This window comes from Mustela nivalis (genome assembly GCF_964662115.1).
Source record: "Mustela nivalis genome assembly, chromosome: 5".
NCBI classification, from domain to species: domain Eukaryota; kingdom Metazoa; phylum Chordata; class Mammalia; order Carnivora; family Mustelidae; genus Mustela; species Mustela nivalis.
The window spans coordinates 137,851,960-137,874,504 of record NC_139024.1 but is presented as its reverse complement, the minus strand read 5'-3'; the positions used below and the strand labels follow the sequence as shown (position 1 = coordinate 137,874,504).

At 40.4% G+C, this 22,545-nt stretch overlaps 1 long non-coding RNA gene across 2 annotated transcripts in view; it reads right to left on the bottom strand.

Annotated features, from left to right (window-relative positions):
- LOC309865053 overlaps positions 1–20,846 on the bottom strand; it is a 32,376-nt gene extending 11,530 nt beyond the window's left edge. Inside the window, exons 1-2 of one of the 2 annotated variants that reach the window (XR_014311925.1) lie at positions 20,720–20,846; positions 4,849–5,025 (exon numbers count right to left, since the gene is read on the bottom strand). This is a non-coding gene — a long non-coding RNA (uncharacterized lncRNA). Of the gene's footprint in view, positions 1–4,848; positions 5,026–19,382; positions 19,492–20,719 lie in introns of those variants that run through there. The other variant, XR_014311926.1, reaches the window with a different exon arrangement.
- Between the last annotated feature and the right edge of the window lie 1,699 nt (positions 20,847–22,545).

The following is a 22,545-nucleotide window of genomic DNA, read 5'->3' as shown; positions in this document are numbered from 1 at the left end:
TCTTGCTTTAGTCATATACTAAAGAAATAAATATTAGACTGGGCAGCCTTTGTTAAGAAAACATTTGTTTCCATGGCTGAAGTTTTCTGCAATTTACAGTTTCTCATGATTTTGTGCGTTAGACATCAGTTCATGGGGAACACATCTAAATCAATTTTTTAAAGCACTTATAATTACTAAAATGCCTTGTCTTTCCAATAATATGAGAAAATACCATATCTTACAAAGATTAATTTCCCTGAAAATGGGAGTTGAACACAAGCTTTATTTTTTAGGATTTCACCATGTTTGTGAAAATCCCTTTAAAAATATATTATACATCTGTCTGCTTTCTTAAACAAAATATGATGTGAATAAACTACAGTCCTTAGTTTGAAAGGCTTCCATGACTGATTCCAGATAGCTCTAGGGGGAATGACTAAACTCAAAGAAGAAGCAAGAGACCGGTTGAATTCAATACTTGAATCATCATGTGTACATCTCTCAGGCCAACTTTTGGATTTGCCATATTCCTTCTGGTTCAAGATTTTAAGTCTCTGGGGAAAAACACATCAAGCCTGAATCCCAAATACTCAAGGACCCACCCATTGCCACACAAGCTCACAAGGGAAATATGCAGAGGGGTCACTCAGAGCAGAACCACTCTTTTTATTATAATTAGGCAGAGGGGCAAATTCAAGCTCCATGAGGTCCAGGTAGGTATTGTTAATAAGAAAGGTACATTGGATATAGAGCAAAACACAGTAGACTGAAAGAGTTGGAGAGCCCACTGTCTAGAGCTGGATCTATTACTCAGCTCCAATTCACTGGGCCAAACAAGATTATAGGCCCCATTGTTGCCAGCTTCCAAGACTTCAAGAACACCTGGGAATCTAGATTTTTATGTGACTATAGAGCATGCACAAAAGCTGTCTCGGGCCAGATGTAACCTGATGGCCATCTTTTGTCAACACCTAGTAAAAGGCATTGGTTTAAAGCTTCATGTGGATACAACTTCGTTCATAGAAATTAAACTGCTGAGCTGAATTAAGCAATGTCCAAGGCCCTTGAAGTTCACTTTATGTCTCTGGACCAAGACCTATGTTAGAAATTAGTCAATCCGAATCAGTCCTGTTGGTTCAGTCTCTTACTGTCTCAGAAAACCCTCTACTTCTTTCCATATCCATGGCCACCACTGTCCTCTCTCCTGTATGGCCTCTTCGCCACCTCTCTGGCCCCACTCAATCAACATTGCATAGAGATTCTTTGCTGCATCGAGACCAGATGAGATTATGACTCTACAATCCCATAAGATTGCCTTACTTTGGGACCTTTAAGTGGTACCCAATTGCCCTTAGAATAAAATCTAAACTCCTTAAGATGACCTTCAAGGCGCTGCCTGATCTGGCCCTTGCCATGGTCCAAACTCACTTTGTACCACTGTCCCCTTCATTATACTCCACCTTCGCTGGCTGGGTGAGCTCTTTAAGGCTCTCACACTTGAAAGGTCCTTCCCTCAAGGGATAGAGTCCTCAAGTTTACAGGTTTTAATTTTTCCATGATCACTAGAGTGGGTTGAATTGTGTCCCCCAATGATCAAGTTAAGATAAGGTCCTGTATGGCCTCTTTGCAAGTATGATCAAGTTAAGATAAGGTCCTGCTGGAGTAGTGTGGCCCAAAATCAGTGCCTGGTGCCATAAGGAGAGAGAGACTTGAAGACCCAGACACACAAGCAGAGGGAAGCTGACCATGTGAAGACAGGCTAGAACTGACGGCAACTACAAGCCTGAGAAGGCCAAGGATACCTGCAGCCCCCAGGAGCTGGGAGAGAGGCAAGGGAGCCTCCCTCTAAAGCCATCAGTTAGAGCATGGCTGTCGGATACCTGGATTTGGGGCTTGCAGCCTCCAGAACTCGGAGACAACACATTTCTGCTGTTTTAAGCCACCAAGTTTGTGGTAATCTGTTATAGAAGCCCTAGGACACTGATACAATCACCCATGACATATGTTCCAGCTTCTTCCTTCTTACACATGGAGAAAATGACAGCACCTTTCACAATCAGAACCATTCATGGGTGTGTTTACCTGTGTCTCTCCCCCTGGACTGTAAGAAGCATGAGGTCAGAATCTACGCGCATTTTGTTCATCTCCATATACCAAGATTACACCTTTCTTGTAGAAGATGCTCAATAAGAGCTTCTTTAGTTCTACACATGGTGCTTTAATGCCTCACACTCTTTTGGGCTCTTGATATGTGTGAGGTTGATTGCTGTAAAACTAAATAAATAATCCCGCATAGCCAGGCCAATGCCTACTGGTCCCTCTGTTCTCCCAGAATCATGGATTTGTAGTGCTGGAAGGAATCTTAAGAATCAACCAACTCCCAGCACCAGCAGCCTTCACTGATTTTTCAGATGTGAAAACGGTGCCTTCTATGGATGTCACCTCTTACAGCTGTAAGTCTATCCCTGTTTCTGAGCAACAACGCTAGATTGCCTGTGACGGTCTCAACTGATGGTCCAAAGGTGGCTTTCCCTCACCTGCAAAAGAAAGCATGTGGCTCGTGACAAGAAGTCACTGTGACACTTTTGTTTAATTAGGATAATAGAAATTTAAGCCTGGAAACATCCTCTTTACACGTCGTCTGAGCAACACCATCCCCTCAATTAATTGACTATGTCTCGGTTATATACACATTAAATGTAGCAAGGTTTATTGCTGGAAATTACCCAATTAACCACTCCCAAAGAGTTCCCCTAGCTATTTCTGAGCATTTCCCAAAGAGCCACCTCAAATGGCCCAGGACCATGACCCTCAGATTCCCCTCTCACACACAGGTCAGGGGCTGGCTGAGCCTGCCGTGGCATCAGGACAGCCCTTGTACCTCTTTTCCTGCCTTCTCTTGAGCCCCTGTCTGCTTCATCCTGAATATGGGACATTATCTCTCACAATAGAGCAGATACTGCGTTATAAACCTTTAGTGAGATATTCTTAAAGGAAATAACGGAGTAGTGGAATGGAAATGAAATATACAACCAAGGATACAATATGCAACCACAGCTCCCAGCCCACAACTGCATAGGCTTTGCCTTGCTCCAGCCTGTCTTCCCATGGTCAGAGGAACGTATGAGTTTCCACCACAAGTGGAAGCGTTCAGGCTTCCCTATGCCTCAGAGCCTCAATCCAGTGTCTCTCTGGCCACAGGGAAGGAAAGAAGCCCTTCCTTCAACTCAGTTCACAAGCTGCTTCACTTCCTGCTCTAAGCCTGATTCCCTTCAGTGAAGCACCACCCTCAGCAGGGTCATATGCCCCCTCAGACTGGTTCCAAGGGCTGCCATAACAAAGTGCCCCAGACTGGGTGGCTTCAAGGACAGAAATTTGTTGTCTCAAGGTTCTGAAGGCTGTGTAAGTCCAAGATCAAGGTCTTTTAGCAGCATTGGTTCCTTCTGAGCACTACAGGGGGAAATATGTTCTAGGTGTCTGTCCTAGCTTCTGGTGGTTTGCTGGCAACCTTTAGCAACAGGGAGAAACTGAGCATGTCTGACTACATCTTGCTTCTATTTCCCTTGATGTTGTGAGAAAAGTAGCTTAGAAACTTCTGCTTAGCACTGCACATAAGCAGGTTAATCATCAAAAGAATTTTGCTTACAGCTGAGATTTGCCCAAAACTGCTTTTTCACCCAAAACTTACCTCACTCAATGAGATAAGGCAGGAGATAAGGTTCTGAGCAGAGTACACACATACACACAGAACTGATGGAAAATAAGGAAGAACTTCATTAATCTAGGCAAATACTTGGCAACTCATAGCAAATAAACCCTAGAATAATGAAGTTGAGTGAATTTGTGGGCTAACAGGGCTTGCCACTTCCCACTCCAAATTTAGACCTGGGGGCCTAGGGGCACCCACCTGCCCCTAGAAGGAGGGATTAACAGGCTACATAATGGATTCCAAGTTCACATACACAGTCCAGAGGTAGACTACTGGCCAACCTGTCAGAGGCTCCTGGAAATAAACAAACAAACAAAAAAAGGACCATCCCTCAGCTAAGAACTGACCAATAGGACAGTGACTTGAACAACACTGGAGAGGTGACATTAAAAAATCAGGCTCTGAGGAACTAGGAATCAAGGTAGAGAAACCAAACGTGTTGCACTAATCCTCCCCTGAATAAGGAGGGTAAGAACCCTCCATGGTCCAAAACTGAAGCCTAGAAGGCAGAGAAGTTGACCACCTTCCCTATTTCACGCCATGTAGGGAGCTTTTAAAATATAACATCATGCTTTCCCTTCTTGACAACTCCCACGTGGAAAATATCATCATGCCCATTTTAGAGACCAGGAAACTCAAATCCAGAGAAGTAAGTAAGTTGACCGTGTTTTTACAGCAAATAACTTTAGGAAGGAAGCCAAAACTGAAATCTCACGTCCGTCTGTCTGACTCCAGGCTGTGACCTGGAATGTGACCTTTTCCATTCTGTGTTAATAAATGATTTATGATCAGGAATTTACTGGTTGTAATTGGTGAGGCTGGATTCACTGTTTGGCCAGGGCTTGTGGAGTGACTCCCTGAAGTATGTCACCAAGAACTTCCTTATACCCACAAACAGAAAAGAAGTTTCTGCAGAACATTTTCATAAAGGGTGCCCTGGAGCCCAGTCTCAGCCCCAGGTGAAGAGAGGAGAGAAGACCCTGGTGTCATGGCTGCCATGCTGCTGGCCAAGCTCACCTCCCAGCATCCTCACAAAATAATTTGTGACCAGGCTCCATGCTGGGACTGGCTCAGCCTCAGATCACCAATGTTCTTGAATCACATTTTTTCAGAATATATAGTTAGAAAGAATATATATTTGACAAAATGATACTTACAATAGAGGCATTGGTTGAACTAGTAACCCATGACAGAATATTCTGAGAGAAGGGAAACAACACCCAATGTCTTTGTTGAAGGAAATGACTGCTCTTTCCTCTGTGGCCACAGGCTCCTGATGGGCAGGTGAAGATTTCACTCTCCAGTGAAAGCTACAAATGTCACTTTGCTACCTCCTAGGTGTAAAAGAAAATGGCAAAATCAAACCATAGTCCACTAAAATAAATAAGGAAGAGCTTCCAAATTGCATAAGTTCTACCAAAGCAGCCAGTCTGGTCCTGTAGCAGGGGAGGTGAACTAGGGGAGGTGAATGTTGAACCTCAGGCTCTCGTCTCCATAAAGGGAGCCTGTGGCATGTTGTGGGCTCCGCAGCCCGCAGTAGGATGGCCTGATGTGCTGAGCGGAGTAAGCCACAGTGAGGGTTTAAGAAGTTAAAGGCAACTACCTGCCTGAAAACAGCATGGGACTTGGGGAGCTGAGGTCCCTTAATAATGAAACAAAAATTAAAAACTTTGGTAGCAACATTTCATAATTCAATGTGGGCCAGATATTTAAGAAATCTTTGTGAACAACTAGTTGAAAGCGAAAAGCCTCTAATTCTAAAGGTATCTAAAAGTAATCTGGAAATCATTGAACCCTCCAGAGGTAGTGCTGGGAAGGAGATGTCTAAGAAGCTAGATCTGAGTTTAAGATGAGTCTATTCATTTGTCTTGTTATTTTCCTTTAAGTCTTATTCCAAATGCTATTTATATCTTATTCCAAATATATAAAAGTAGATAATTCTCACTTAATGACTATTTACTTTATTAGTTCAATGTTTTGTTTTTAATTTAAAAAAAAAAAAAGTCCTAGTTAAAAGCTTGCACTGTGAGCTCAACCATCCTTTAAGTCTTCATACTAGAAAGCTTGATTACAGAGGCCAAGCCCCACCAGTCCATTGTACTGTTTGGATGGAGGTTTCCGTGATTTGTCCTGCGTCACCAACCACCCTGACCTGCACCAACGCAGGCAGGCTAAAGAATGTTGTTTGTGAGACTCACGCTGCATGAGTGACCTTGGGAGCCTGATTAGTTGACATTAGCTGGCATCCAGGTGAGAACTGGGCCTTCTGGTCTGGATGCCAAGAGCTACAAATCATGCCTTAGACCCCCTCTGGCTCAGACAGGGCTGGCCCCACAGAAAGGAATCCAGGAGGAGAAGCAAGCACAGGAATGACAACACAGGAATGCAGCTCACTCCGACTGCATATAGGCAAGCAAATGTTTAACTTCAGACCCCTTTCATTCATGCAATAAATATGGCCCTGATGGGGATGGTCATTTGGGAGTCTCAGCTGAGCAGAGGACACTCCACCCAGGCCTCTCAATTAGGACTTCAGTCTGGCCATCTCCACCTGGCTTTCCACCTGAAGTTGCATGATCTAAGTACCTGATTTGATAAAACTCGGTCTTACTCTCCTTTACTGCTTACTATTGCCCCCATTAATGTGCTAATTTCCCTTTTCTTCTTTCTGTCTTTAGTAGGCTTTGATAATATCAATAAAGTGTTTTTTCCCCTTCAACACTGAGAGTACAGCTTCCATGAATCTTTTGCTCAGAACACAGATCCATGATGCACTGAGGAGAAACTGTAGAGTCCATGGTGAATGTGTCTTGCAAACCCACAATTATATCAGGGACATTTATGTCACATCTCCCTTTAGTCACTGAAATATGCTGCTTATAATTTTCTTACAACATAGGAATATACTTATTTTTTCAGATGCAAGGAAGTTTGGATGGAAGAGAAAATTTTAGCTCTCAAGCCAGAGCTCACACACACGCTTACAGTCAGAACTCATGTTCCTGTGATGTCCACAAACCTTTCAGCACACAGTTAACTTAAAAAAAAAAAAAAATGTTGCGGACTCTAGGGTGCCTGAGTGGTTCAGTCGGTTAAGTGTCTGCCTTCAGCTCAGGTCATGGTCCCAGGGTCCTGGCATCAAGTTTCACATCAGGCTCCCTGCTCAGTGAGGAGTCTGCTTCTCCCTCTAACCCTTCTCCCTGGTGATTTCTCTCTCTCTCTCTCTCTCTCTCTCTCTCAAATAAATAAATAAAATCTTTTTAAAAATTTAATAAAATAGGGACACCTGGGTGGCTCAGTTGGTTAAGCAGCTGCCTTCGGCTCAAGTCATGATCCCAGCATCCTGGGATCGAGTCCCACATCGGGCTCCTTGCTCTGCAGGGAGCCTGCTTCTCCCTCTGACTCTGCCTTCCACTCTGTCTGCTTGTGCTCGCTCTCGCTCTCTCTTTGACAAATAAATAAATAAAATCTTAAAAAAAAATAAAAAAATAAAAATAAAAATAAAAATTTAATAAAATAAAAAAAGTTGTAGCACTTGACTGGCTTAGTCAGTGAAACATGTAACTCTTGATCTCAGGGTTGTTAGTTTGAGCCCCATGTTGGGTGTAAAGCCTACTAAAATTAAAAAGTAAAATTTAAAAAAAAAGTCATGCCAGGTTGGTTGTACCCCAAAAGAATGGAAGAAATAAGACAAGAACATTCCACACAGCATAAAAGATTCCAAGCATACAAAAACTTAAATATTAGAATATTAAACTATGCTCAAACAGTCCCATTTTTAGGTAAAATGTGTTTTTGGAGTGATTTATAGAACAAAAGCCTGCCTCTTTGAAGACTGCATGTGGACCAAACATGCTTTGTTATCTTTATTGTTCAGACATGATAGGAATCACTGGGGAAGACCATCAGATGATCAAGCTAAGAAGGAGAGAAGTACAATATAACTCACACTGTAGGACTGTGCGTAGCAAATGTATAGATCAGCAAAATGTAAAGCCGCAAAAAGGGAGAGATGCCTGTTTCTTCCATGGAATCAGGTCAGTTTCAGAAAAAACAACCAAGATGACAATTTTGAATAAGTGGATGGCAGGATAAAGAGCTTCTGTGTGAGCATAACTGTTATTAGTTTTCATGTAAGATACAAATATATGTTCAATGCTAAAAAATTAATGGTTCTATAAGCTGTAGGTGGGGAGGTTATTTATAAGCAATACAAAATCCAGAAACCAAACGTGAAGATATGGACAAATCTGAGTTATTGAAAATTGTAAACTTCCCCATAGCAGAAGACATCACAAAGTCAAAAAAAAAAAAAAAAGAAAGAAAGAAAAAGGAAAGAAAAGAATAGATATGGGGAAATATTTGAACCATGAACAGGTCAGACAAAATTTATATCCAAAGTGCATTTGCCTTAGTGACGATCAGGTCCCCTGGGCTCTCCTGGAGAATACAGTGAGGTTGTAGGGCCTTTGATCTCATGTAATAAACCCCTTCTAATACACACACCTCCTTAACCCTTCTGGTTCCTTCCTTGCTGCTCTGCCAAAGCAGTTCTGGCATCTCCAACCCGATCAATTAGACCAGCAGTATATGCAAGCTTCATAAATCCATCCCCATGCCTATTACCACTGGCTCTGGGACTCCTCGCTAAGATCTTAAATCTCTAGTTGCTAGAGTCCAATGGCTGTAAAGTCACCCTCACTGACTTTATATTCCACCTTCCCCCCATCCAGTTTCAGTTTCAATATGCACTTCCACCAGTTTACATTGTTATATATTTGCCAAGTCTTGTAACTCCTTGGTGTGTGTATTTTTTGTCCTGGAGTAGGACTGAGGTTGTACTACACCTTGACCCTCGCTGATTATTCCAAAGGCAGTGAAGTGAAGCAGGTCTACAGATTGAGAATAATATACCTGACTTGGATGAGCTTTTTGCAGAATCTCTAAGGTTTTCAAAGGGAGGCTTCTATCTTCCTGCATGGGGAAGGGAAATGCTTCTGCTGCTCTGGAAGGTTCAGGGTAATTTCAGATTAAATATTGGGCTCATCTACCCAAATGTCTCATCGCAGGTGTTAAGGCACCACTTTTCCCCTTTCAAGGTCCTAACTTTCGTATAGGAGATTGTTCATGCCTATGCATTCACTCTGGTTGATCTGATACCCTTAAAATTAAATTCTGGGTCTCATTTGCTGCTGAATATAAGGCTCTTACTGACTGCTCACATGACCCCTTGTTCATGCACACTTGAGAAGAAAGAAAGAGTAAGATCTCTGCTGTTTCTTTTTATTAAGGTACTAATTCTATCATGAGGACCTCTCCCTCTTGACTTCATCTAACCCTAATTATTTTCCAAAGGTCCCATCTCCAAATACTATCACATTGGGAGCTTTGACATATGAATTTGAGGGGAACACAAACATTTAGTCCATTTCGGCAATGTTGATAGTATACCATTGATATGATGTGATAAGAATGGCACTTAACCTCCAACGGTCCTATCCTCAAAACCTCTTAACCTCAGAGTAGTCATGAGGAAAACATAAGAAAAATCTCAGTTGATGAATATTATACAAAATACCGGACCAGTATTCCTCAAAACTATCAAAGTTATCAAAAACAAAGAGGGGCACCTGGTGGCTCAATTGTCTGAGTGTCCAGATCTTGAGTTCAGCTCTGGTCATGGTCTCAGGGTCATAGTCTTGGGGTTGTAGAACTGAGCTCTATATTGGGCTCTGCCCTCAGGGCAGAGTCTGCTTATCCTTCTCTCTTTGCTGCTCCACTCCCCACTTGTGCTCTCTCTAGCTCTCAAATAAATATATAGAATCTTTAAAAAAAAAAAAAAAAAAAGCCTGAGAAACAGCTACGGCCATGAGGATCCAAAGAGACATAACAACTAAATGTAATTAATATGGTATGCTGGATGGATTCTGAAACAACAAAAGAACATGAGGTAAAAACAAAGGAAATCTGAATAAACTATGAACTTTAGTAATTATAACAAATCACCATATTTACATAAGATGTTAAGAATAGAGAAACTGGGTGTAGGGTATATGGGAACTTTCTGTATTATCTTTGCAATTTTTCTATAAGTCTGTTCAAAACAAAAACATTTCTAAAAATAAAAGTTTATTAACGATAATACTTGGGCACTTGAGTGGCTCAGTGGGTTAAGCATCTGCCTTTGGCTCAGGTCATGATCTCAGTATCCTGGGATGGAGTCCTTGTTCAGTGGGGAGCCTCCTTCTCCCTCTGCCTCTCTTTCTCTCCTTCTCTAGCTCTCATGAATAAATAAATAAAATCTTTTAAAAAAAACAAAGAGAAGACTCTTCTAGAAATTCTTCTACAATTGTCTTCAAGAATAATGATTGAAATGAAAAACTTACTGGATCATTTTAAAACAGTATAGATACAGAAAAAGAGAGAATTTAAGAAATGGAAAATAAAAGAAAATGTATAAAATGACACATGGTAAAACAAGAGGGAAAATATGAAAAGGGGAAAAACATATAGAAGATGTAGAAAGGTCTAATGTATGTGTACTTAAAAAAAAAAGCTAATAAATGAAGAGATATTGGCATTGAAACACAGATTCAAGAAGTCTTAAGGAGCCCAAGCAGAACAAATCATCTAAAAATTTGCTTGGAAGTGCATCATGATTAAAAATCCAAAAAGCAAAGACAAAGAAGAAAGGGCTAAGCACCTGGAAAATAAAGATGAATTGTGTTCAAAAGAATAGCAATTAGAAATGATGACTTCTCAACAGAAACAACAAGAGTCGGCAGATAATGAGGTATTTATAAAATTCTAAAAGAAACTGACAAACTAGAATTGCATACCAGGGAAAAATATCTTTTAAGAATAAAATTAAAATAAAGCAATGTTCAGACAAACAGAAACTGAAATAATTTGTCATTTTACCACCTGCACTAAAAAAAAAAAAAAAAAAGATACCAACTGGAATGTCTGAAATGCAGGAAGCAATGAAAATGGTAAATTTGTAGATATATATGTAGACAAATATAAACAAATGCTTGATGTACAAAACAACAATAATGTCTCATTAACTTTTAAAGTAATGAGAATTAAAATGCACAAAATTAGTGCTACATAAGTTGAGATAGGCAGCAACTGAGTTGAAGTTTCAAAATTTTTGTGCTATCAAAGAATAGCATAATTTATATGAGACTTGGATAAATTTAACATGCATATGGGCATTTCTAAGGGATTCAGAACCATAATAAATAGTATATAACCTTTAAGATAATAAAGGGAGGAGATGAACTAATGAAACATAATCAATCCACAAGAAGACCATAGAGAGATAAAAAGAAACATAGCACACATGAGATAAATAGAAAGTATATAAGGAGATGGTAGATTTATTTTTTTTTTTTTAAGATTTTGTTTATTTATTTGACAGAGATCACAAGTAGGCAGAGGGGCAGGCAGAGAGAGAGGAGGAAGCAGGCTCCCTGCTCAGTGGGGCTTGATCCCAGGACCCGGAGATCAGGACCTGAGCCGAAGGCAGAGGCTTAACCCACTGAGCTACCCAGGCACCCCGAGATGGTAGATTTAAAACCAAATGTGTTGGTAGTTAGACTAAATGTAAATTAACTAAATGCTCCAGTTCAAAGGTTAAGATTGTCAGAGTAGACTTCGTTTAGAAGAGAAATCTAAATTATAATGATAAAAGTAATTTGAAAGTAAAAGGATAGAAACAGATATACATGCAAACATTCTTCTGAAAAAAATGTCAGATTACTATATCAATATTAGGAAAAATAGGCTTTAAGGCAAAAAAAAAATTTAAAAAGAAATTTAAACTTAAAAATGTTCAAATTACTAAGAAGATATTTAAAAAATCAAATTTGTAACAATCTAATAACACAGTCTTCTATAAACCTAAAGTTGACTGAATTAAAAAGAAAAACAGACAAACTGAAAATCATCATTATTTGTTTTCAACACACCTCTCTTGGTAACTCTTAAAATGAACACATAAAAAGTCAGTATGAATTTGAAATATTTGAGTAACACAATCAAAAAACTTGGTCTAATGGATATTTATAAAATATTGAAACCAAAAATTATAGAATATATTTATGTATATGCAGAGAAAATTTCTCAAGAAATCAATACTCAAAAGGTAACCAAAATATCCTGAGAAAATGGGTAATAACCAAGGCTGTTAGCCCCTAGCTCCAAGGTCAACCTTGAGGAAATAAGAGAGAAAACTTGAGGTGATAGGTTGTTCTAAACATGTGATGATTGAGTGGTGGCTGTGACCAGTGGACCAGAAATCCTGGCAAGGCTGAGGAAGAATGAAATTGGAAAGGAACTATTGGCATTCTAGTCTTTCTTCTCCCCTGTTTTTCCTAAAGGAACAAACATACCTCCCCTCTCACCTGTTGTGACTCAGACTTGTGGTCCAAGTATCCACTGGAGCAGAGTAAAGACAGTACAGAACCCTATACTAGTGAGCAGCTGGAAAAAGAGATTAGGACTAACTAACCAGGATACTCATTTTCCCGTCTTCCCACCTCCAAATCCCCAAGGTTGGTAAGTTAAAATCTAAAAAGAATCTCTCTTATATCCAGATAATAAGAGTTCTAAAAAGAAAGAAATAGTTTAAAGGAGAGAAGAAAATGAAGATAAGTTTCCTAGAAGTAAAACATTTCGAAAGAAAGACTTGGGATTGAAAAGGCCACGGGGTGCCAGAGAAGAACAATAAGGAAAATGCCCAGCTAAACACATTTTAGTGAAATCTGGAAATATCAAGGACAAAGAAAAAATCTTAAAGTGTATACAGATTACAGCAGTTTATCTTCAAAGGAACATGAGGTAGAGAGACACTAGATTTTCCAACAGCAAAACTGAATACCAGCAGACAGTGGAGTTACATTTTTATAATATTGAAGGAAAAGCCACATTGTCATTCTAATGCAAAAAAAAATCCATACTGAAATACACAAAGTATCAAAATGTGTCACTAAGATCCATAATGAAAACAGTCTTGGATGAATAATTTAAATGAAGGAAAAATCACTTAAATAATTCTCAAAACATAGGTAAATTATAGGTGACTAAATAACTCACTTGAGTTATTTTCAAGATTTTATTTATTTATTTATTTCAGAAAGAGAGAGTGCAAGCAGGGGGAGGAGCAGAGGGAGAGGGAGAGAGGGAGAATCTCAAGTAGACTCCTCCTTGAGCAGCCTGCGATCATGACCTGAGCTGAAACCAAGGGTCAGAAGTTAAAGCAACTGACCCAACCCAGTCCCTTAACTATGTTATTTTAAAACTAACAAAAATAAATGCTAAGACTAAAGTAAAGGAAAAGTATACATCTATAATCAAAAATTAAAATTCTATATTTTAAAAGCCTATATATGATATCAAATGTAAAACTGTAAAATTCTCAGAAAGAACATAACAGAACTTCTTTGTGACCTAGAGTTCAGTGAAGATTTTTTGCACATATCCTTTTTTTTCCTTTTTTGAACATAATCCTAAAACCATTATCCATAAAAGAAAAAATGGATAAGTTGTATTTCATGAAAATTAAAAACTTTTGTTTTGCAAAAGACTGTGTTCAGAGGATAAAAATATAAGCCACCAACTGGAAGATAATGTTTGCAAATCACAAATTCAACAAAGGATTCATATCCAAAGAAATTCATATGCAAAGAAATCTCTAAACTCAACAGTTAGAAAACAAACAATCCAATGAGAAAATAGGGAAATGACTTGGACAGAAACTTCATCAAATAAGAAATAGGATGGTAAAGAAACATGGAACAACATGTTCACCATGACTAGACACTTGAATATTGCAAATGAAACCCTGATGACATATCACTACACATCACTACACATTTAGAGCAGCTAAATTAAAAGTACTGATGACATCAACTGTTGGTGAGTTTACAAAGAAACAGGATCTCTCACACATGCCGATGAGAATGTAAAATACTCTGGCCATTTGTAATCAGTCCGACTGTTTCTTTCAAAATCTGACAGAGAGGGGTGCCTGGGTGGCTCAGCAAGTTGAGTGTCCCACTCTTGGGCTCAAGTCATGATCTCAGGGTCGTGAGATTGAGCCCCACATGGAGCTCTGCACTGAGTATGGAGTCCGCTGTAGATTCTTTCTCTCCTCTATTTTTTTGTTTTTCTTTATTATTACTTTATTTTTTATTATTATATTTTCAATGTGATATTAGTCACAAAACAGATGTCATTAGTTTCTGATGCAGTGTTCCAAGATTCATTATCTGCCCCTCCCCTGCCCCTGTGCATGCTAAATAAATAAATAAATAAATAATTACAATCTTAAAAATAAAAATTAGACACATACTTGACATACAATTCAGCAATCACATGCCTAGACATTTATCCTAGAGAAATGAAAGTTTATGCTTACATGAAAATCTGTACACAAATGTTCATACCAGCTTTATTTGTAATAAAATTCCAAAAACTGGAAACAATCCAAACGTCCCTCAATATGCGACTAGTTAAACAAATTTGGATGTCTCCATAGCATGGAACAATATTCAGCAATAAAAAAAAATTAGCTATTGGTACAACCAACCACCTGGATGACTCGTAAGAGAATTATACTGAATGAAAAAAGGCCAATCCATTTACACAACATTCTAGAAATAAGAAAATTATAGAAATGGAAAACAGGTAAGTGAATGCCAAAAGTTAAGGAAGAGGACAGGGGGTATGACTATTAAAAAAAAAAAAAAAAAAAAAAAGGCGGGGCACCTGGGTGGCTCAGTGGGTTAAACTTCTGCCTTCTGCTCAGGTCATGATCTCAGGGTCCTGGCATCAAGTCCCGTATCGGGCTCTCTACTTGGCAGGGAGCCTGCCCCCTCACCTGCCTCTCTGCCTACTTGTGATCTCTGTCAAATAAATAAATAAAATCTTTAAAAAATAATAATAAAAAGGCAACCCAAGAGTCTTTTGTGGTGTCAGAACTGTATCTGAATTCTGGCAGGGGTGTTATACAAATCTGTACATGTCATAAAATGTCACAGATTATATACACATACCTACCAAAAAATAAGCACATATAAAAACACTGAAATCTGATTAAGATCTTTAGCTACTTTTATCACGTCAATTAATATTCTGGTTTTGAGAATGTGCTATGATTACAAGAGATGTCATGCCTCAGTGGAAACTGGGCAAAGTTGTATGAGAACTCTCTGTACTCTTTTAGCAACTTCTTGTGAGTCTAAAATTATATCAAAAATAAAAAGTTTTTTTGCAAATCTATATAATATCAATATAATAGTGTTAGGAGTAAGAGGAAACCAAGGAATAGGAGAATGGACTAAATGCCTTGCTTTATTTAGGAGACTATGTCTCCATCAGTTAAAAATATTAAAGAAATAATTAAAAAGAAATGTAACTTGAAAAGGAGATAAACTGAAAAAAATAGTAGAAATGAGTCTCAAGATGTCACTATTTACAATTAACGTAAATAGATTACACACATCAGTTAAAAGCTAAATATTGTCAAATTGGGCTTTTAAGAAATCTATATATATGATACTTACAAGAGATACACCCGGTTACCAGAGGAAAGGGGAAGGGAGTGGAGGAATGGGTGAAATGGGTGGTGGTTGAGCAGTGCCATTGTCGTGATGAGTGCCGCTTGTTTTATGGAAGTGTTGCATCACTATGCTGCACACCTGGAACTAATATCACACTGGATGTTAACTAACTGGAATTCAAATAAAAACTTAAACCAAAAGAAGAGAGAGAGAGAGACCTCAAGTATTAGGACAGACCAAGATTAAAAGGAAAACAAGACATATCAAGCATTTAAAAACAAGATCTGGCCACATTATATTGATATCATATAAAATAGGCTTTAAGCAGGTTGAAGGAGACAGCCAGTGTGGTTAAACACTGGGTTAGGCTGAACAAATCAGTGAATTGTTGGAGCAACTAAATAAGACGCTGAGGATAATGGAAGCCAAGACTCTTAGTACATTTACACATATGTGAAATCATGCCCCATTGGATTAATGCAATTAGAACTCACCAGCAACACCCTCCTGACCCCCCTTCTTCATAGGAATGTTAACCTTAAGAGGAAAACAACAGGAGGATTCCACTGGGCCTAGACCGTATGAGCTCGACCACCGTCTTATGCCTGCACCAATGGACCACAGAGTGCCTGAAAGTTATACCTCATTATAATGTTAAGATCTTGGTCCAGGGAAGACAAACCTTGTTAACATCACATACAATGCATGGATAGGCATGTTTCCTAAGTACACATGCACGACCTTAAGCCCACTTCTACTGCAATGACAAAACTCCCTTTTCTGAATTTTCATCCTAGCCCTAAATAAAGGAAACCCACTCATGCCCCCGCCCCCAACCAGGGAGTCATAGCTTTGGAAGTTATTCCCTGTGATCTCCTTACTTATTGTAAAGTTTCTTCTGTGTGACAATTCTACATGGGGTCATCTCTTTTGTAGCTCACCAAGGAGTGGACACACATTGGTTCAGGTACATATGGAAAAGGGAAGGATAGAAAGACCCCCGTATTATTGGAATGATATTGGAAATATCAATATAAACTCATAGTCTTATAGTTTTATGTTTGTATAACTATACAGATAAAGAACTAGAGATGTGTGTGCACAGATATGTATGTGTCTATACATATAGGCACACCTACATTTCCCATTTCTATCTTCTGAAAAACTTAGAAGCAACCACATACTAGCAACAACAGGCACCATCAGGGCCTAGATCTCAGTTTTGAAACTTGAAAAAGCAGAGCTCTTGGAAACATGCTTGATTCCAGGGCTGGGTCAGGACACAATGAGCCCAGAATATCTTTTTGTGTCAGAAAATAAGAATTCTCAATGAATGATTAGGTTACACTGAAAAGCCACAAAAATCAGCTTGAAATGGTTCCCATCAGCTATATTTGGGCATTAAAATAAGAAAAAGGGATTCTAGCACTATAAATAAAATAGGGATCCATGAGTTTATACTGATTTAAAGGAAGGAAGGAAGGAAGGAAGGAAGGAAGGAAGGAAGGAAGGAATTTAGTTCTTCCTTAACAATAAAATACCAAATAAAATTAAAAGAAATGAGAAAGAGAATCACCATTTGGCAATGACTATAGAGGTGGATGATTTAGACCGGGGTGGGGGGCGGGCAATGGAGCTCAGGGTTTGTGTGGAGCTGTGATGAGGACTAGGAAATCAGCAGAATCTCAGAACACTTTCCCATGAAATACTAATCAGTTACAAAACAGAACATGGAAATGGTCAGTTTTGGGAAGAGAAACCTGGCAGACACCAACATGACTGCGTAATCCAGATTAATATCAACCGTGGTTTAACAACGTTCCATTAGGAATGTTACACTCCTCATGTTACACTGTGTGTAACACGTAAAATGTAACACATGTTACATGCTGTTACATTCCATTAGGAGTGTTAGTTCTAATGAGGTGCACTGAGAAGAACATTACTTGTTTCTGAGGTGCTTCCAGTGATTGTAAGTGTGCCTGTTGCCATCAGAAACATGAGATCGACCACAGTGAGATCAGCCTATAATCTTTAAAACCCTCAGGACATGAATGACCTGAAGACACCGAGTCTTCTGAATGTTAAGCCAGTTTGCTTGCATTCCTAGAATAAATCACATAAGCTTTCTCATCTATGAAATCTTCATGTATTTTGCTCCTTTTTATTTTAGGGAGTTTGTGTGCATGTGTGTATGTACATACACTCTTTTAAAAATTTAGTTTGAGGGGCGCCACTCGTACTGACACTTGGTTTCGGCTCAGGTCATGATCTCAGAATCATGGGATGGAGCCCTGGGTGGATCTCCAAGCTCAGCGGAGAGTCTGCTTGAGATTCTCTCTCTCTCTCTACACGCCCCCCCCCAAAATAAAATTAATTAATTAATTAATCTTTAAAAAAAAAAAAGAAAGAAAAGAAATGATTACCTGCTCTCTCATTTAAAAACAAAACAAAAAAAATTGTTGGAGGGCACCTGGTTGGCTCAGTTGTTAAGCATCTGCCCTCTGCCTTCGACTCAGGTATGATCCCAGAGTCCTGGGATGGAGCCCCATATCAGGCTCCCTGCTCAGTACGAAGCCTTTTTCTCCCTCTCCCACTCCCCCTGCTTGTGTTCCCTCTCTCACTGTGTCTCTCTCTTTCAAATAAAATCTTTTTTAAAAAAATGGTTTGGGTTCTCTAGTTTTTCATACTCATCTTTTGTGAGTTTATAATTCACTCTTTTATGTATGGTGTGACTATGAATAAAAGTGTTTCATTTATTATGGTCAAATTTATCAATCTTTTCCAGCTCATGCTTTTTTAAGGTTTAAAGACATCTATATATTTCACTTAGTATTTTAAAGCTTTGTTTTCAACATTTTAGTCCTCAACCCACGTAGATTTTTTTTGTAAATTATTACTGTGAAATAACTGCAAACTTAAAAAACTGCCAAAACAGTACAAAGAACTCCCATACCCCTTCATCCAAAGATTCTCCAATTATTAACATTTTTACTGTTTGTTCCATTGCTATTTATTTACCCCTATTATTGTCATTCCTTTTCTGAGGCTTTTGAGAACAAGTTGCAGATATGATGTCTCACCACTCCTAAACACTGCATGTGTGCTCTCCCCTCTCAAAGTAAAACAAACAATAGAAAAACAAGGACATCCTTCTCTATAATCAGCATACACCTCTACAATCAGGTAATTAACATTGGTACAAACTAATGTCTAACTCACAGACCATACTGAAATTCTGCTGTCCAACAATTCTCTGGCTTTTTTAGGTTAGGATCTTGTCTAGCAATAAAGGTTGCATTTAGTTGGCATGTCTGTTCTGACTGTTTTGAGGTGAGTGTGAACCATATAAATGTTCACTGTGTGATAAATTAATGGCTTGGGCACCTTTGTTTTGTGCATTGTTCTGTGTGTATATTTCATAATAACAACATTAATTTAATGAAATATTTTGTTTTAAATAGAAAGCTAATCATATCAATATATTGCAAAAACAGTATTTGCATCCAGAATCCAAGTTTCTGCATAAATCCTTTCTAAGTCAGCCATATACATAAATCCCAGAAGTTTTAATTATTTTGAGGAGTGATTAAAGAGTGAAAAACCTCCTTACCAAGTAGCAGATCTCAAGAGAGATCCAAACCTTCCAAAATGGATCTTTATTAGAACCCCTACCAACATATCACTATAAAAAATTCATTCCCCTCCTAATTTATATGATCGCTTAAATATGGTATAGTTGTTCTCATTCTCAATAAAGGAGATATATACATTCATATTTTGATAAAAGGTTTTAATTGAAGGTGTTAAAAAACAAAATTCAACTCAATAATTTGAGCATCACATTGACTTTATTAAGCAAGTCATGAACCAGGTAGCATCCCATTTAGCAAACTGAGAAATGCTCTGAGGAGTTGTATAAAATTGAAGATTTTTATAAGGAGGAGGTTGGGCCAAGAAGTTATTAGCAAAAGAAAATAAAGAATTATTTCTGGCAAGGTCTCTTTCCTTTAAGGAGGGTAGGTGGGAGGCCTTATCCTGCAGATTATCTCATCTGCCTTTGGCGGTGTAGTGCAGAAAGGATGGAGAAGGCCCCAGCGACAGGTTTCCTAATTGATACTGACCAGAAAATTCCAGATTGATTTGCTTAAAATTCCACTCCTAGAGAGGCTGAAATTGCAATTAAGTCTTGGTTTGTCGTCCTGGGGGTTAGTGACTCCACCTTGGGTCTCCAGTTTTCTTTTTAACAAAGGTATAAAAAAAAATGACAGACTGAGCTTATGAGAGAGATATATTGCTAGATCAATCCATTTTAATATAGCAGTGGATTTTTTCAAATTTATTTATTTATTTTACCAAAAAGACAAAGTGGCCCTGACAACTGCTCCTGCAGATAATTTCTAAGCAGTGTTTTTTGAAATGTAGCTTCTGGAAAATCCACTTATGATGGACTGGTGGAGAGAGTTGGGGAATGGACTGGCTCAATGCTTTGCCCTGTTGCCAATGCCAGAACATAAAGCACAGGGTCTGGCCCATACTAGGTGCCCCCGTGTGTGTGCGTGTGTGTGTGTGTGTGTGTGTGTGTTTACCATATGCATGCCCACTTGCTGACTAGGGCTGCAGCAAACCTGAACTGAGGGAAGAAGTTGATGCCAAACAGGCTTAAATTTAGACATGGTCTCTTTCTGGCAGTTTTAAGGATAAAAAGTTTTGCATATTTATGCCTTAATTATGCAGACCTACTTTCAGGGATACCTTTGGCTCAACTTGATATGCAGACCCGGACAGCACCAAGCACTTTTTTCCTCTATCCTTAACGGTATTTGTTTCTTTAGCTTTAAGCGAAATTGTTTATCCAAAGGAAATATGCCCTTTGCAATAAGTTGGCCTACAGCAAGCACTCTTGAAGGGACTTTATTCTCCGGGTCTCACATGCCCACTCCCAAACCCATCGACTGTATTCTAGAAAACCTCCGGTTCACAAAATGTCAAAGGTGAAAACAGTCTTGGAAATCACATCATAGTCCCATCTCCGTTCTTTGTTTTTGTTTTTGTTTTGTTTTGTTTTGTTTTTCCAAATCAGGAAACGGACACCAGAGAAGCGTGGGTACCAATCCTGGTCATGCCAATACTGACAACGCAAGGCCGAGGATCTGGACTTCCCCGCTCTCGCTCACCGCTCTCTCCTCTCAAATCCCTCAAATATGTGCAGTGGGCTTTTCGAATTAAAGGAGAAAAAAAAAGGAGGAAATGTTGTCCAGTGCCACTTTCAACCATAGATATCGCCCCCAACGTTTCCAAATAGCGTGAGTGGGCAACCATGGAATTCATTAGTCGTTAATTAAGGAACTAGAAAGAACCAACCTCGCATGGAACGACCGGTAATTTTAAAAGGATTTTAAAAGCAAAACAAAACAACAACAACAAAAAAACCACCGTTAGCATCTGCTTTCAACCTTACGTGCAGTACTAACTCTGCTCTCTGACTTCTCCACTTTCAAAGCGACCCACGCCAGCGACGGAGGCTGGGACGCCAGGCGAGGAAAGTGAAGAGGGAAAGGCCAGCTGGGGTTCCGGGGTGGCGCCCACCGACGACTGACCCGGGAGCCCCAAGGCGGGCGGCTGTGCGCAGGCGCGCGGGTCGGCTGGCTGCAGCCGGCCAGCACCCCGCTTCACTCTGCTTTATTTAGTACTTTAGCGCAGCCTCCTCCCACACCTCCAACGCCCCAAGTTCAGGATGACAGGGGATGGGACCCGGAGAGGGGGAAAATCCCAGGGCATCCTCTGAAATCGAGGTTTTGGAAGATCCGCGGTTTGTGGGTGAGCAGGAGGAAAGCACGGAGGTGAGGGGCAAAAAATTAAAGCGCCCCCAGCTGGGTTTCCGCAAAAGTCTCGAGAGAGGCAAGGATGCTGCTGCTAACCGCAGGCGGGAGAGCAGAACGCTGGGCGGGCGGAACGCGCGGGACTCCGAGGGGCGGGGCGGAGCTGTGGGTGGGGCCTGCTGCCCCTCCCTGGAGACCCCGCCCCTCTGACCAACCTCCCTCCTTGTCATTGGAGAGCGCCGGGGGCGGGTCCGAGGGACACCCCCCTCTCGCCACCGGCCCCCGCCCCGCCCCCTGCCCGCCTACGCCTTCGGACGTTCCAGGAGACTCTGAGCACCGGGAAAGGAAACACCGGGGCTGCCACAGAGCCCCTGGACGCTAGAAAGGCGGGCCCCCAGCCACCCAACCCGCCGGCCTGGTGATGTCACCAGAGGTGGAGCTACATGGCTCCGCCCCCGGAGCCGGGGCCAATACCCCCACCTCCGAGTCTGCGACTCCCGCGGGACGCGGGGAAGCGGCCGCCCTGTGCAGAGGCTCCACGTCACAAAGTGCTGCAGTCAGAACCCCGCACTCCCCTTCAGACCCTCACTCTCCACAGCACCCCTCTTCTTTTGCCCCTTTCTCTGACTTTGAATCTGCAAATGTCTGAGAGAGTGTGGGGACCCTGAGATGGGAGCGCAGATGGCACTGATGCCTGAAGAAGTAAATCCGATTCGATAGCTCTTTAATCCGTTTGCGTTTCTACTGACTATTTAATATTTCGATAAGTTCCCGTGAAATCTTTTGAAAGATTTGGGGGGGGGGGCGTCTTTTTTTTTCTTTTCTTTTTTTTTTTTTTTGTTTTTTTGTTTTTTTGTTTTGTTTGTTTGTTTGTTTTCTGTCTTTTGGTTTTTGTTTTCTCTCTTCGGGGACTTAAATTTGGCTGATGCTGCCTTTAGCTTTCGATTTAAAAAACTAGGATTTAGTCATCTTTTCTTGCAGAAGGGAAAGAAACCAAAGCCTAACGGCCTTTAGAAAGGAAATAGCCCTGTTTGTTTTTCATTCTTAACTCAAGTGGTGGTTCGCACCTGGCACCGAGCACACACGCAGCTGCAGAAGCACTCCGTTGCAGAGCAGGCTGCGTCTACACGGGGTCTGCGCCTGAGCATCAAAAGACAGTGCAGGTGTATGTGAAGGCGGGCGTGCGTGTGCGTACGTGATGTGCGTGTGTGCGTGTGTGTACGTGTGTGTGTATCCTCAACAAATAACCCCAAGAGGCGCATCGGGATCAGAAAGAGCCCCGCGTTCTATCAATGGCCTAGGAAATTTCCTAAAGCTCTGAGAGTTAGTAAATCTCTAGTATCCGAAAATCATCTTTGCAGAGGCTCGTTTCTCCGTGCTCTCCTGTCCCCCAAAACAGTTGTCGCTGTCTCGTGAGTCGGCCTCTTGCCGGCTGGGGCGTCCCAAGTGGTGAAATTCGCAGAGG